A 12,699-nucleotide genomic window follows, 5' to 3' on the forward strand; every position below is an offset into this window, starting at 1 on the left:
GGCAGTTAACCCACTGTTCCTAGGTGTCATTGTAAAGAAGAATTTGTTCTTAACTGACTTGCCTAGTTTAATAAAGGTTTTTAAAAAATCCTCATCAACACAGAAAGTATACTGTAGAAATCTAACAGTGTGGCCAAGGTCCAGTCACAGCCAGTTCTAACAGCCTAGGTCCAGTCACAGTCAGTTCTAACAGCCTCTAGGTCCAGTCACAGTCAGTTCTAACAGCCTAGGTCCAGTCACAGTCAGTTCTAACAGCCTCTAGGTCCAGTCACAGTCAGTTCTAACAGCCTCTAGGTCCAGTCACAGCCAGTTCTAACAGCTTAGGTCAAGTCACAGCCAGTTCTAACAGCCTCTAGGTCCAGTCACAGCCAGTTCTAACAGCCTCTAGGTCCAGTCACAGCCAGTTCTAACAACTTAGGGCCAGTCACAGCCAGTTCTAACAGCCTAGGTGCAGTCACAGTCAGTCCTAACAGCCTCTAGGTCCAGTCACAGCCAGTTCTAACAGCCTAGGTCCAGTCACAGCCATTTCTAACAGTGTAGCCTAGGTCCAGTTCTAACAGCCTAGATCCAGTCACAGCCAGTTCTAACAGCCTCTAGGTCCTGTCACAGTCAGTTCTAACAGCCTAGGTCCAGTCACAGCCATTTCTAACAGTGTAGCCTAGGTCCAGTTCTAACAGCCTGGGTCAAGTCACAGCCAGTTCTAACAGCCTCTAGGTCCAGTCACAGCCAGTTCTAACAGCCTAGGTCAAGTCACAGCCATATCTAACAGCCTGGGTCCAGTCACAGCCAGTTCTAACAGCCTCTAGGTCCAGTCACAGCCAGTTCTAACAGCCTGGGTCAAGTCACAGCCAGTTCTAACAGCCTAGGTCAAGTCACAGCCAGTTCTAACAGCCTGGGTCAAGTCACAGTCAGTTCTAACAGCCTCTAGGTCCAGTCACAGCCAGTTCTAACAGCCTAGGTCCAGTAACAGCCAGTTCTAACAGCCTCTAGATCCAGCCTCTAGATCCAGTCACAGCCAGTTCTAACAGCCTAGGTCAAGTCACAGCCAGTTCTAACAGCCTCTAGGTCCAGTCACAGCCAGTTCTAACAGCCTCTAGATCCAGTCACAGCCAGTTCTAACAGCCTAGGTCAAGTCACAGCCAGTTCTAACAGCTTAGGTCCAGTCGCAGACAGGATACTTCATTCAGGCATTTTGCAGACAGTATACAGAAGTACCTCACTAACTGGTGTTCATTTCAAACATTAAAAACCTATGATAAAGCGAGAACTTCTCTCATGAAATAGACAAGAGGTTAATAGATACATTTAACATTCTATCATCACTGCTGCACAGAGAAGAGAGAAACAAGTCCTTCTGTTTGGGTACATTATCTAAGCAGTATTAAATCATGCTGTGTTCCCAGTTGGAGAGGAGCTTGGAGATATGATGTGAGCCAAGCCCCGTGGCTGTGTGTCTGTCTTCCTCCTAGGCACCAACAGCAGTGCTGTGATGTGTGTGCACATGCGTTGTGTATGCTGTGCTGTTGCAGGTGGTGAACATCTGTGTGTAGGTGGATGGAGGCCAGTCTCCAGGCACTGTGCACTCTACGTTGGACAGTGGCATCCACTGATGAGGACAGAGGTGCAGTGAAATGTGTTGTTTTACAGGGTCAGCCATAGTAGTATAATAGGTGCAGTGAAATTTTTCATCTTGTCGACGCGGGTATTCAAACCAGCGACCTTTCGGTTACTGGTCCAACACTAACCGCAACACTACCTGCCTGTTAAACAAGTCACATCAGTGATTTAAAGTAGATGACAAGCAAGTTTGTGTTCCTGCACAGCCACTGGATCAGGAACCTTTGATTGTCATGGTGCTCAGACAGCAGAAAGTGCACTTTTTCAAACACAACATACTACAGGCAAGTGAAGACCTACACACACTGCCTTGAGAAGATGTACCGGGAGTTCGGATACAGTTGATGCAGGAAAGATGAATGAATCACAAGGCAGGCGAGAGGCAACCCCCCTTCTCTAAATGCCAATGGAGCAGTCCGCCTCAGTGTCTAACTTTATCCTCCCAGTCTCTGCCTGTTCCACTCTGACACCGAGGGATGTCCTCGGCGGTGTTTCCAGAAGAGTGGACTCGACTGGCCTACCCATGTACACTCACAGCTGGGACACCATTAAGTCCCCGCAGAGTGGGGGAGGGAGGGAAGGGGAGAGCAGAGTGGCCCATGGGTAATGGATGCGACGGGAAGAGAGGGATGGGAAAGGGCTTCTGCCTCCTCCTCTACAGTACTGCATCACTGCTACAACCCAACGTTAAAAGGCCTCGGCGAATTTGTCACGCTAGCCTGCACCACATTCCTCAACACAAACAGCTAGTCTCTGGGGATAAACGAGGTAGTGTGTGTATGTGTGCTTGTGTGGCGCGTGTATGTGTGTGAGAAAAATGACTTTAGTATTGTCACCAACCTTGGGCTATATTCTTCAACTGCTTTCATATAGGATTTTAGGGTATTTTGCCTGTAAAAACAATTGGCCAATGTTTACATGACCCCCTTACAAACAGGCCCATTTTACCACATTCTTGCCTACATACACCTTTCATACCTCCCGTGTGCATGCCAGCATGCTGGGAACTAGTGTTAGTAGTGATGTGCAGATGTGGGTGGGCGTCTATTTTAATATACACTATAAAAAATGAATCCATTATTAATTTGTTTAGGCAGGTGCTAAGAAACATTATAAGACTAATAACATGTATTTTCAAAAGAACAGAATAGTTTGAGTTCAGACAAATGAAATCAATAGTTGGTTATTTTGTTCATTAAAACAGACCAGACACACCTACCTACGTGATTACAGTCAACACATATTTGATAGTAAAAACATAATGGAATATAACAGAAAATACAACAAATATGTTTCCCCACATGACTATATTTTTAATCAGAGCCCAAAGCCCACGCTTTTTTGATCCACGTTTCATCTCTTTCCTACCCTCACTGCGCTTTGTTAGGGACAGGCGTCTTACCTTCATCATATTTTCAAATCATATTCATATTTTACAACCTTCTGGAGATGCCTATATGCAGTCAAGCAAAATAACACACTTTCTTTAGTCTACATTATAGCATGCTAAATGTATCTGATTAGTTATAGATGATCACCTTCACTTGCTCAGCCAGAGAATGAACCAAATATACAGACGGAGATTCAGTGAATCAAAAATTATCAGACAAGTCAGTTGATTATCAGACAAGTCAGTGGCTTTTTGTCAGGAGTAAGGCTACTAAGCGACTGAAGAGCAAAATAATCCACTTGTTAAACTATATGACATGGAAAAATCTAATAAATCAGCCAACTAGACAAGATGATCAAGAGCAGGACTCACTCACCTCATTTTATGAACTTAATTGGAGCATAATCAATATCTAAACAGAGATTCAGGGAAAACAAAAATCTGACCTTTATTGATTTATCAAGACGTCCCCACGCTTGTCTCAAATCAGCACAATGGTATGGTAATTATCATGTAGTTGACCACACAGGGTAGGCTATTGCTTCACATTTAATTACAAGGATTGGATGACTTTCAGTATAAGTCATTTGATACATGCCTTCAATTGCATTAGTCTACTTTATTCCAATAATTTCATCATTCAGTGATATTTATTCCCACAGTAATTCTTTATGGATCCAGCAGGTTGTGGTTAAGAAAACAGTATATGCTTAGTGGTGGGCTATACAAAATGATGGGCTATGCGAATAGATGGGCGAAGTGACATGCCTTGCAAAGTTTTGAACATGTCAGGAAAAGGGTTAACAAGCACTGCCTAGCAACCATCAAGAGCTTAAGAGCGTAGTGAGTGCCAAAGCCGCCGCAGCATTACGGCTATGTTACATTCTAAGCCGTAGGCAGAACCTTACCGAAATGATTAGTAGGTCCTTAGGCAGATATACAAGTTTTGGCGTTGATACCGGCCCTGAACTTAGTCACTGTTACTAGCCGTCTACCACCCGGCTACTCCACCCTAAACCTTAGAGGGTGCTGCCCTGTGTGCATAGTCATTGAACACTGGTGACTTTAATACTGTTTACATAACGTTTGTACCCATTTCATATGTATATACTGTATTCTAGTCAATGCCATCCTATTCAACTATCGCTGTACATATCCTACGTATTCTACAGATATACTAAATATTATATCCACATACTGTCCATAATATCTATACATCTCATCACATATATACAGTACCTAAGGCACTGCATCTCACTACAGTCCCTGGTTCGAATCAAGTCCCATAGGGTGGCGCACAATTGGCCCAGCGTCGTCAGGGGTAGGCTGTCATTGTAAATAAGAATGTGTTCTTAACTGACTTGCCTAGTTAAATAAAGGTTAAATAAAACAAATATAATAATAAAAGTTCATTTGTGGAATTTCTTTCCTTCTTAATGCGTCAATTTCGTTGTGTTAGGCTATGAAACATCCACAACGACCATGTTTTACTCAATTTCAACCTGCTCTTGAGGTGAGTTTTAAAAGTGTCTGATGTGATTTTAGAATGCATTTTCATTGATGTCAGAGTGATTAGAGGGACAACAGAGGCCTGAGTACCAGACCATTAGGACCTGATGGATGGACAACAGAGCCCTGAGTACCAGGTCAGTAGGATCTGATGGAGGGACAACAGAGCCCTGACTACCAGATCATTAGGACATGATAGAGGGACAACAGAGGCCTGAGTACCAGGCCATTAGGACCTGATGGAGGGACAACAGAGCCCTGAGTACCAGGTCATTAGGATCTGATGGGGGGACAACAGAGCCCTGAGTACCAGGTCATTAGGACCTGATAGAGGGACAACAGAGCCCTGAGTACCAGGTCATTAGGACCTGATGGAGGGACAACAGGGCCCTGAGTATCAGGTCATTAGGATCTGATGAAGGGACAACAGAGCCCTGAGTACCAGGTCATTAGGACCTGATAGAGGGACAACAGAGCCCTGAGTACCAGGTCATTAGGACCTGATAGAGGGACAACAGAGCCCTGAGTACCAGGTCATTAGGACCTGATAGAGGGACAACAGAGCCCTGAGTACCAGGTCATTAGGACCTGATAGAGGGACAACAGAGCCCTGAGTACCAGGTCATTAGGACCTGATAGGGGGACAACAGAGCCCTGAGTACCAGGTCATTAGGACCTGATGGAGGGACAACAGGGCCCTGAGTATCAGGTCATTAGGATCTGATGAAGGGACAACAGAGCCCTGAGTACCAGGTCATTAGGACCTGATAGAGGGACAACAGAGCCCTGAGTACCAGGTCATTAGGACCTGATAGAGGGACAACAGAGGCCTGAGTACCAGGCCATTAGGACCTGATGGAGGGACAACAGAGCCCTGAGTACCAGGTCATTAGGACCTGATAGAGGGACAACAGAGCCCTGAGTACCAGGTCATTAGGACCTGATGGAGGGACAACAGGGCCCTGAGTATCAGGTCATTAGGATCTGATGGGGGGACAACAGAGCCCTGAGTACCAGGTCATTAGGACCTGATAGAGGGACAACAGAGCCCTGAGTACCAGGTCATTAGGACCTGATGGAGGGACAACAGGGCCCTGAGTATCAGGTCATTAGGATCTGATGAAGGGACAACAGAGCCCTGAGTACCAGGTCATTAGGACCTGATAGAGGGACAACAGAGGCCTGAGTACCAGGTCATTAGGATCTGATGAAGGGACAACAGAGCCCTGAGTACCAGGTCATTAGGACCTGATAGAGGGACAACAGAGCCCTGAGTACCAGGTCATTAGGACCTGAAAGAGGGACAACAGAGGCCTGAGTACCAGGCCATTAGGACCTGATGGAGGGACAACAGAGCACTGAGTACCAGGTCATTAGGACCTGATGGAGGGACAACAGGGCCCTGAGTATCAGGTCATTAGGATCTGATGAAGGGACAACAGAGCCCTGAGTACCAGGTCATTAGGACCTGATAGAGGGACAACAGAGCCCTGAGTACCAGGTCATTAGGACCTGATGGAGGGACAACAGAGCCCTGAGTACCAGGTCAGTAGGATCTGATGGAGGGACAACAGAGCCCTGACTACCAGATCATTAGGACATGATAGAGGGACAACAGAGCCCTGAGTACCAGGCCATTAGGACCCGATGGAGGGACAACAGAGCAGTGAGTTCCAGGCCATTAGCAACCCGATGGTTGTTAGCGAGTATGTACTACCAACGCATGTCCAGAGTGCATAAGAGGAGATTATCTTGGAATTTCACTGAGGTCATGACTCGTGACTGACGTGTGACGGTAATATGACCACCGCAACAGCCCTAATCACAGACCTCTTTTTAAACATTGACAAGAATCAATACTAATGCTTACATTACATAACACAGTACTGTGGGTTAGTACTGTAACTACTGCAGCCGCATTTTCCCAGAGCCAAGTCTGCCTGAATAGTATAGTGACTCGTCTTGTAAGATCCCGCATTTATCAAGCGTCACAGAGTAAAAGTGCTGATCTAGGATCAGTTTTGACTTTTAGATCCTAATGAATCTGATTATTATGGACAGGGAGGACCTGATCCTAGAGTAGCACTCCTACTCTCATGAATATGGGCCCAGTACATGGGATGGACAGAAGGACAGGCAGCCCATGTAAACACAACAAAACACCCATTCCCAGCAGCTCCAGAGATGGCAATAAGGAGATGCTAATCAACAGAACCATATCTGACTACATGGAATAGAGAGCTCGGCTAGCCAACATTGGAGCTAAGCAGGCTAAGGTGAATTCATGTGAGCTATGACAAGTTGGTTACACACTGTTATGTGGGGAAGAGAGGGAGAGAGATAGTTTAGATAGAGAGATAGCAAGATGGAGGGAGAGAGAGGGGTAGAGGAGGAGAGGGGATAGTGAAAAAGAGCGAGAAAGACAGAGCGAGAAAGCGACAGAGACAGCAAATCTGCAATGCCAGATGAAAAGATTGACATTCTTGCCGACAATTCTATAGTGGTTTTCCTTTCCAACCAGACTAACAGTGTTTGTTCATTTGTAACCTCATTACACATATGGCAAGTGGACTTGTGGGAAGTACAGTAATCCATCTGTGGGCCCTTATAGCTATTCTCACCACAGTTTGAAACCTCAAGGAGACAGAGCCCACAGAAACAAGGGGGAAAAAACTAATTTAAACTCATACCTAGAGGCAGAATCAACTTTATCGACAGTCAAACAAACAGACGGACAATCCAACAAGCGCAGCCTGAGGGAATACAATGGTCATACTTCAGACAAACCATCCTGAGGCCTAAACCGCAAGGCCAAAACTAGCAGCGTTCAGCTCTTCTTTTTCCCAGGAGGAAAGACAGCAACAAATGTAGTTCCACAACAGTAGAGTGATAGTTTTAAACCTTGACCCCTATCCCATCACAACCCTACCACATGAGCCAGGCAAACTCAGCCATTGAGTGAAAAGGTAATTGAATGAGCATGTGATCAAATGAGCATCTTCATTACGCAACTTGTCACACGTTTAAATGGCAATGATTGTCATACGATACACAACAATTAATATAACTATGACTACAATAAGGAATAAGGCCACAAAATAGCAGTTCCACTGGATGTTTGGAATTCAAAAGAGCACTGTTAGTTGTTTGACGTCATCACATCACCCCAAAGGACAGAGGCTAAGCTCAGTGAGGACTTTAATAAAAATAAAGACATCACATGAAAAGACATCATCTCTACATCAGAAGGAGAAACATGTTTTTTCCTCATAACTCCAACCACAAGAACCCCTGTCCCATATCATAGTACATCTGCTGTTGACTTAACACCATGCTGTTCATTTCAATGGCTGACACACAGTGGTTGTTTCATCTATTACAAGATGGGGAGAGAAGTAGGAGAGTGACTGAGGGAGAGATGAGAGAACAACTGATTAACAGATGAAGGGAGCGAGGGAGTGGAGGGATGAAGACAAGAGGAAGGATGTCTGGAGGAAGGGATTGTTTGGAGGCACTGAAGTGGAACATTATTCCCAAGGAGTAGGCAAAGCCATTGAGGCAGAAAGATCGATGTGTGTGTGTAAGGGTGTGTGTATGAGCGTGTACTAGTAGTGTGTGTACAACGTCTGTGGTCGCCAGACATCTTTCATCCCGATTCAATCGATTCTCCTTTCAGCCAGCATGCCTGGGAGTCTGGGCGTCTTCAAAAAGCCCAGAGGATGAAGAGGGGTCAACTGAAACCAAGTCCTCTGCAATTATATAGACAATAGTCAGTCTATGAAGTGGTTAGACAACAGTCAGTCTATGTCTTCATTCAGCCTGGTTTAACCAGTCTATAGGCTACTGTGTTCTACAGTGGGCCACAGACAGAGAGCAGGCCTGTTTGTCAGGATGAGCTAATCTGATAGATTTATCAGTGTACTGAGTAGAATTGAAAGGTCAGTGAGTGTCTGACCCTCTCCTTGTCATCTCTGGGTTATTAACAAGGTTGGATAAGGTCATAACATGTGACTAATTTTGTCATTTGAACATGGGATGTTGAATAATGACGTTCTAGTGTGGGCCATGCCCTGTACAATCTGCGCACCTCTCTAACCGGCGGTGCATAAAACAACCACGTTGTGGAAGTCCAGTCAAGCCAAATGATAACTTGAAATGGGCACGCACAGTTTGATTGTTCACTGACAGTTGTGTCATTCATCAAGTTAGGATTCTGACCTTATTGAGTCAGTGGGACAGATGTTTGGATAGTCTAATCTACTGTTGGCCACCTGACAGGATATGACATCAAAGTCAGCTAGCAGGAAGGAAGAACCCAGTGCGGCCAGCCCGACAGGATCCTGGTGTGTGTGTCAAATACCCTGGTCTGTGTTATCTCAGTGTCCCAGGAGGGTGTTCCTGTCTCTGACAGTTCTGACAGTTACTGTTTGAAAGATTGTTTCTGCACCACAACACAACAGAGGACCTGAGGGACCACTGGATGGACTGATAGGCTACGACCCTAATGTTACCCCATAGGGTAAAATAAGTGCACTATATAGGGAATAGGGTCCCATTTTGGAAATGGGACATTTGTACATAATGTAGTGTAGGCTTGTACAGCTGACTCAGCAGCCTAAGTGTTTCCATACAGGACATTAGCATCCATTCCATTCATTATTTACCAGTTAGGCGTATTACCAGTTGTTTCTGCCAAAAGACTAAGATATTCAACAAATCAATGATGTAATAATGGTGGTAACAGCTGGCTCTCCTTGCCTCAGTCGTGGGCTTCTCGTGACGTCTGATCAAGCTGGCTTCCATAATGCAAACAGAAGCAGACACCACTAACAGCGTTGGGTCAAAGAGGAGAGGAAGAAGAAGAATATGGACAGAGACATTATGACCCTTCCATTCCTCTCAGTTACGAACAGATGTTTCTCCCTCTCTGACGCATCCACACACTGAGGCAGGCAGGCAATGCGATATGAGGAGAAATTGGGCCCTGACCTATTTTTGTGAGAACTCTTTTTGGGTTGTGTCCTCCTTCTTCCCATTCTGGTGAGTGAGAGGAGGAGCAGAACAGACCTTACAGCAGGAAACGCAACGATTGCTGAGGCCAAAATGACTATCACATGACTAAAGTGATTTGTCTCTTTCCACAGACAAGTCTATTTGTATAGGAGACAGACATGCGTACTAGCTATCTAAAATTCCTCAGCTTCTGCACAGACATGTAACAAAAGTCGAAAGACTCATACCAAACAGAAGACATGATGCTGAATCAATATAATAATCTGTTTGTCCGTAGAGTGCATGAGCATTAGACTAAATTACCATGGAGGAAAATTCTGTAGTTCATTCATTTCTCAGGTCAGTTGATTCACAAGATTAGATCCCCATTTACAGTGTCCAATGGAGAGTTAGAATCTACAGGCCAGGCATATGTGAGAATCAGCCATCCTTTCCATAATACACACACACACACACAAACAAACATGCACGCACACAAACAAACATGCACGCACACACACACACAAACAAACATGCACGCACACGCACACTAAACCCATCAGAAAGAAAGCGTCTGTGGGCCTGTGAGCTTCTGTGGGCCTCAGCCAACCAGAGGAATTCAAACATTGGCTCTCCTCAAACTGGCCAATTACAGCTCATTCTGATGTGGAGTCTGAGTCATGCACTTATGCACAGGGGGCCACTCAATAACCTCCCTCTACAGACTGACTGTGTGGAGAGATCGAAGCCAGCAATATCTGATAAAGTTGAGTAGAGAGACTAGAGAGAGAATTGCATTAAGAGTGAGAGCTAGTTCATCTTTTTAGGATATTATCGGTCTTTCCTAATTGGAATTGTTTATCATCTAACACTAAGTGTTCTATGTTTAATAGGCAAACAGTTTGTTCTGTCACGATAGCACTGTCTGTAGAAAGGCATCATATCCTCAGCCAACCAGCAGTGCTACTGTATTCAATACAGTACAGAGGCCTGTACCCTGACCACAACTATGTATCCAACCTGCTTCTCAATCTCATATAGTCTGATGCCAACATATTCGGGATAAGCACAGTAAACTCATTAACAGGCCAATAGCTGGCCATTTAACATATTGCATTAGGCTCTGTGGATAAATGTAGACACATTATTGGCTTACTCCTGCTCTTGATGAAAGAGTATAACCGGATCCACAACGCATTGGTGGGCGATTAGGCTGATTGGAAATCCAGATGGTTACTGACCCTCCATAATGGGACAATAAAGACAACACACACTGTGCCGAACGAATGGTGGCTGTCCGATCACCTCTGATCAGAATATATAACCAGGTCATGTGGTCAGGAAAACCTGATCCTAAATATGAGAGCAAATACTGTCTGTTTCTTCATGATGATCTATTGTAGTAAGTCTAGTCAGACCCTTGTAGCCTTGAGATATAATAGGCCTGTAGGGGTCTGGGCCTAGTGATCTCCAGGCTCAGTCAGATCTACTGATTTTCACTAGTAATAACATCGTCACAGCAGCTGTAGTGATCAATAAATCACTACGAGAGCCATAACTTGCGGAATGTTCATGTCTGACTACTGTGTCAATGTATTGCTTTAGAATTGCAGCATTAGTGCAAGAAGCCTAGTACTCGGACAGATAGGAGAGCGTGGCAGGCTAGTGTAGCGCTTGAACATTACACACCTGGCAATAGGCTATCTATCAGGCTGCATGGTGGTGGTTGATGATCATTCCAGCAGGAGTCAACTGTCTCCCATGGAGATCCTTCATCCTCCCTCCTCCCACCCCAATCAGCTTTGACTCACCTCCCACTGTCACGGACTCTGAGATGAGAAGCTCAACATTAGAAGCTCGACAGTGCAAGATGCAGAAATCGCTCCGCCATTTCCTGGTTGCTACAATTATAATAGTTCGCCTAATTTCAGTTTATGTGACAAAACAAGCAATGTACAGTGTTGAGAATTATTGTACCATCAAAACCGCTGTGAAAAAATATTTTCTATAACCAAAAAGATGGTATTTTCAGCTGTTTGAAGGTGTTGTACAAAACTGAAACTAAAACACACAAAAACGAAACTTAAAAACGGGAAGCATAGAAATAGCTCACATAGAACAGATATACCACTTCATAGTCTTGCTTTCAATGAGAATGAAGGATCTAAAATTCACATTTCTTTCTGAATTTGGTCAGATCACCCAAAAAGTTTTTGCAGCACAAAAACAAATCATGCCACTTCAGACCTGACAACTGTTCCAAGGCACCTCATTAACAATAAAAACCTCAGTCAGTCCCATCCTGCATGCTTCTTGTGGCTTCAAAGTAGCCTGGAAAGCATGCACATGTCATGTCACCATCTACTCTAGTCAGCTGGTCTCCAATTTATTGGTGTTTCACTGTGTAGTGGTTTCTATGTCTCTCCTAGAGAGAGAAAGAAACTAATCAACACCGACCATACTGATCACTTATCGCAGGCATTTTGCTGACATTGTTCATTACGATAAGTAGCCTACACTTGAGAAATGTGAAGTTTGAAATGAAATAAGTTTTCTAATATGAGTGATTGTTAATGGGACAATTGAAGCCTACAACCATCAAACTAGCAGTAATTTAAAGCAGTGTTTCGCGCAAGGGGTCGGCTTAAATATATTTATTTAAATGTTAAAGGAAATAAGTCCAAAATGTATTTTAAAAACCCAACGATAAAGCCTTGCATCCCAATTTTGTTATTAGTTTTGCACTGTTTGTGGTAGGTGCACTTGATTCAGCAGCCCTAGCATCGAGAAGGCCAAGTGTGCCCATTTTGAACCATTTCATGTGTCTGAAGGTAGAACTCCGCCTACCCGGCAGGCCAAGGAAGCAAGTCAACTGCAATTATAGTCCTATTGCTGGCAAAGAGGTGTGTATTCCAGAGGTGTGTATTCAAGGGAAGCAAGGCTTCCCAAAAAAAGTGACCAAGAAAAAAATATTTATAAAAAAAGTGATCTTTCGTCTCTCATCATTTTCTTTCAATTGGCAAGAGGCTGAATGTATCTCACAGGAGAAAGCACCCCTCTGTCTCTCTACGTGTAAGCCATCTATCTGATGCTGTCTGGTCCAAACGAGTATGACATTGTTGCCGCCCATAGCATTGAAGGCAAGGGAAGTCAGTGAGCATTTGGCCTCCATTGATAAAAAAGGTATAAAA

General features: G+C 44.5%; 1 protein-coding gene across 2 annotated transcripts in view; it reads right to left on the reverse strand.

Moving 5' to 3' along the window:
• LOC139571399 (protein tweety homolog 2-like) overlaps positions 1-12,699 on the reverse strand; it is a 106,292-nt gene that overhangs the window by 83,583 nt on the left and 10,010 nt on the right. The window lies entirely within an intron of this gene.

The sequence above is a fragment of the Salvelinus alpinus genome, chromosome 3 (assembly GCF_045679555.1).
Source record: "Salvelinus alpinus chromosome 3, SLU_Salpinus.1, whole genome shotgun sequence".
In the NCBI taxonomy this organism is placed as follows: domain Eukaryota; kingdom Metazoa; phylum Chordata; class Actinopteri; order Salmoniformes; family Salmonidae; genus Salvelinus; species Salvelinus alpinus.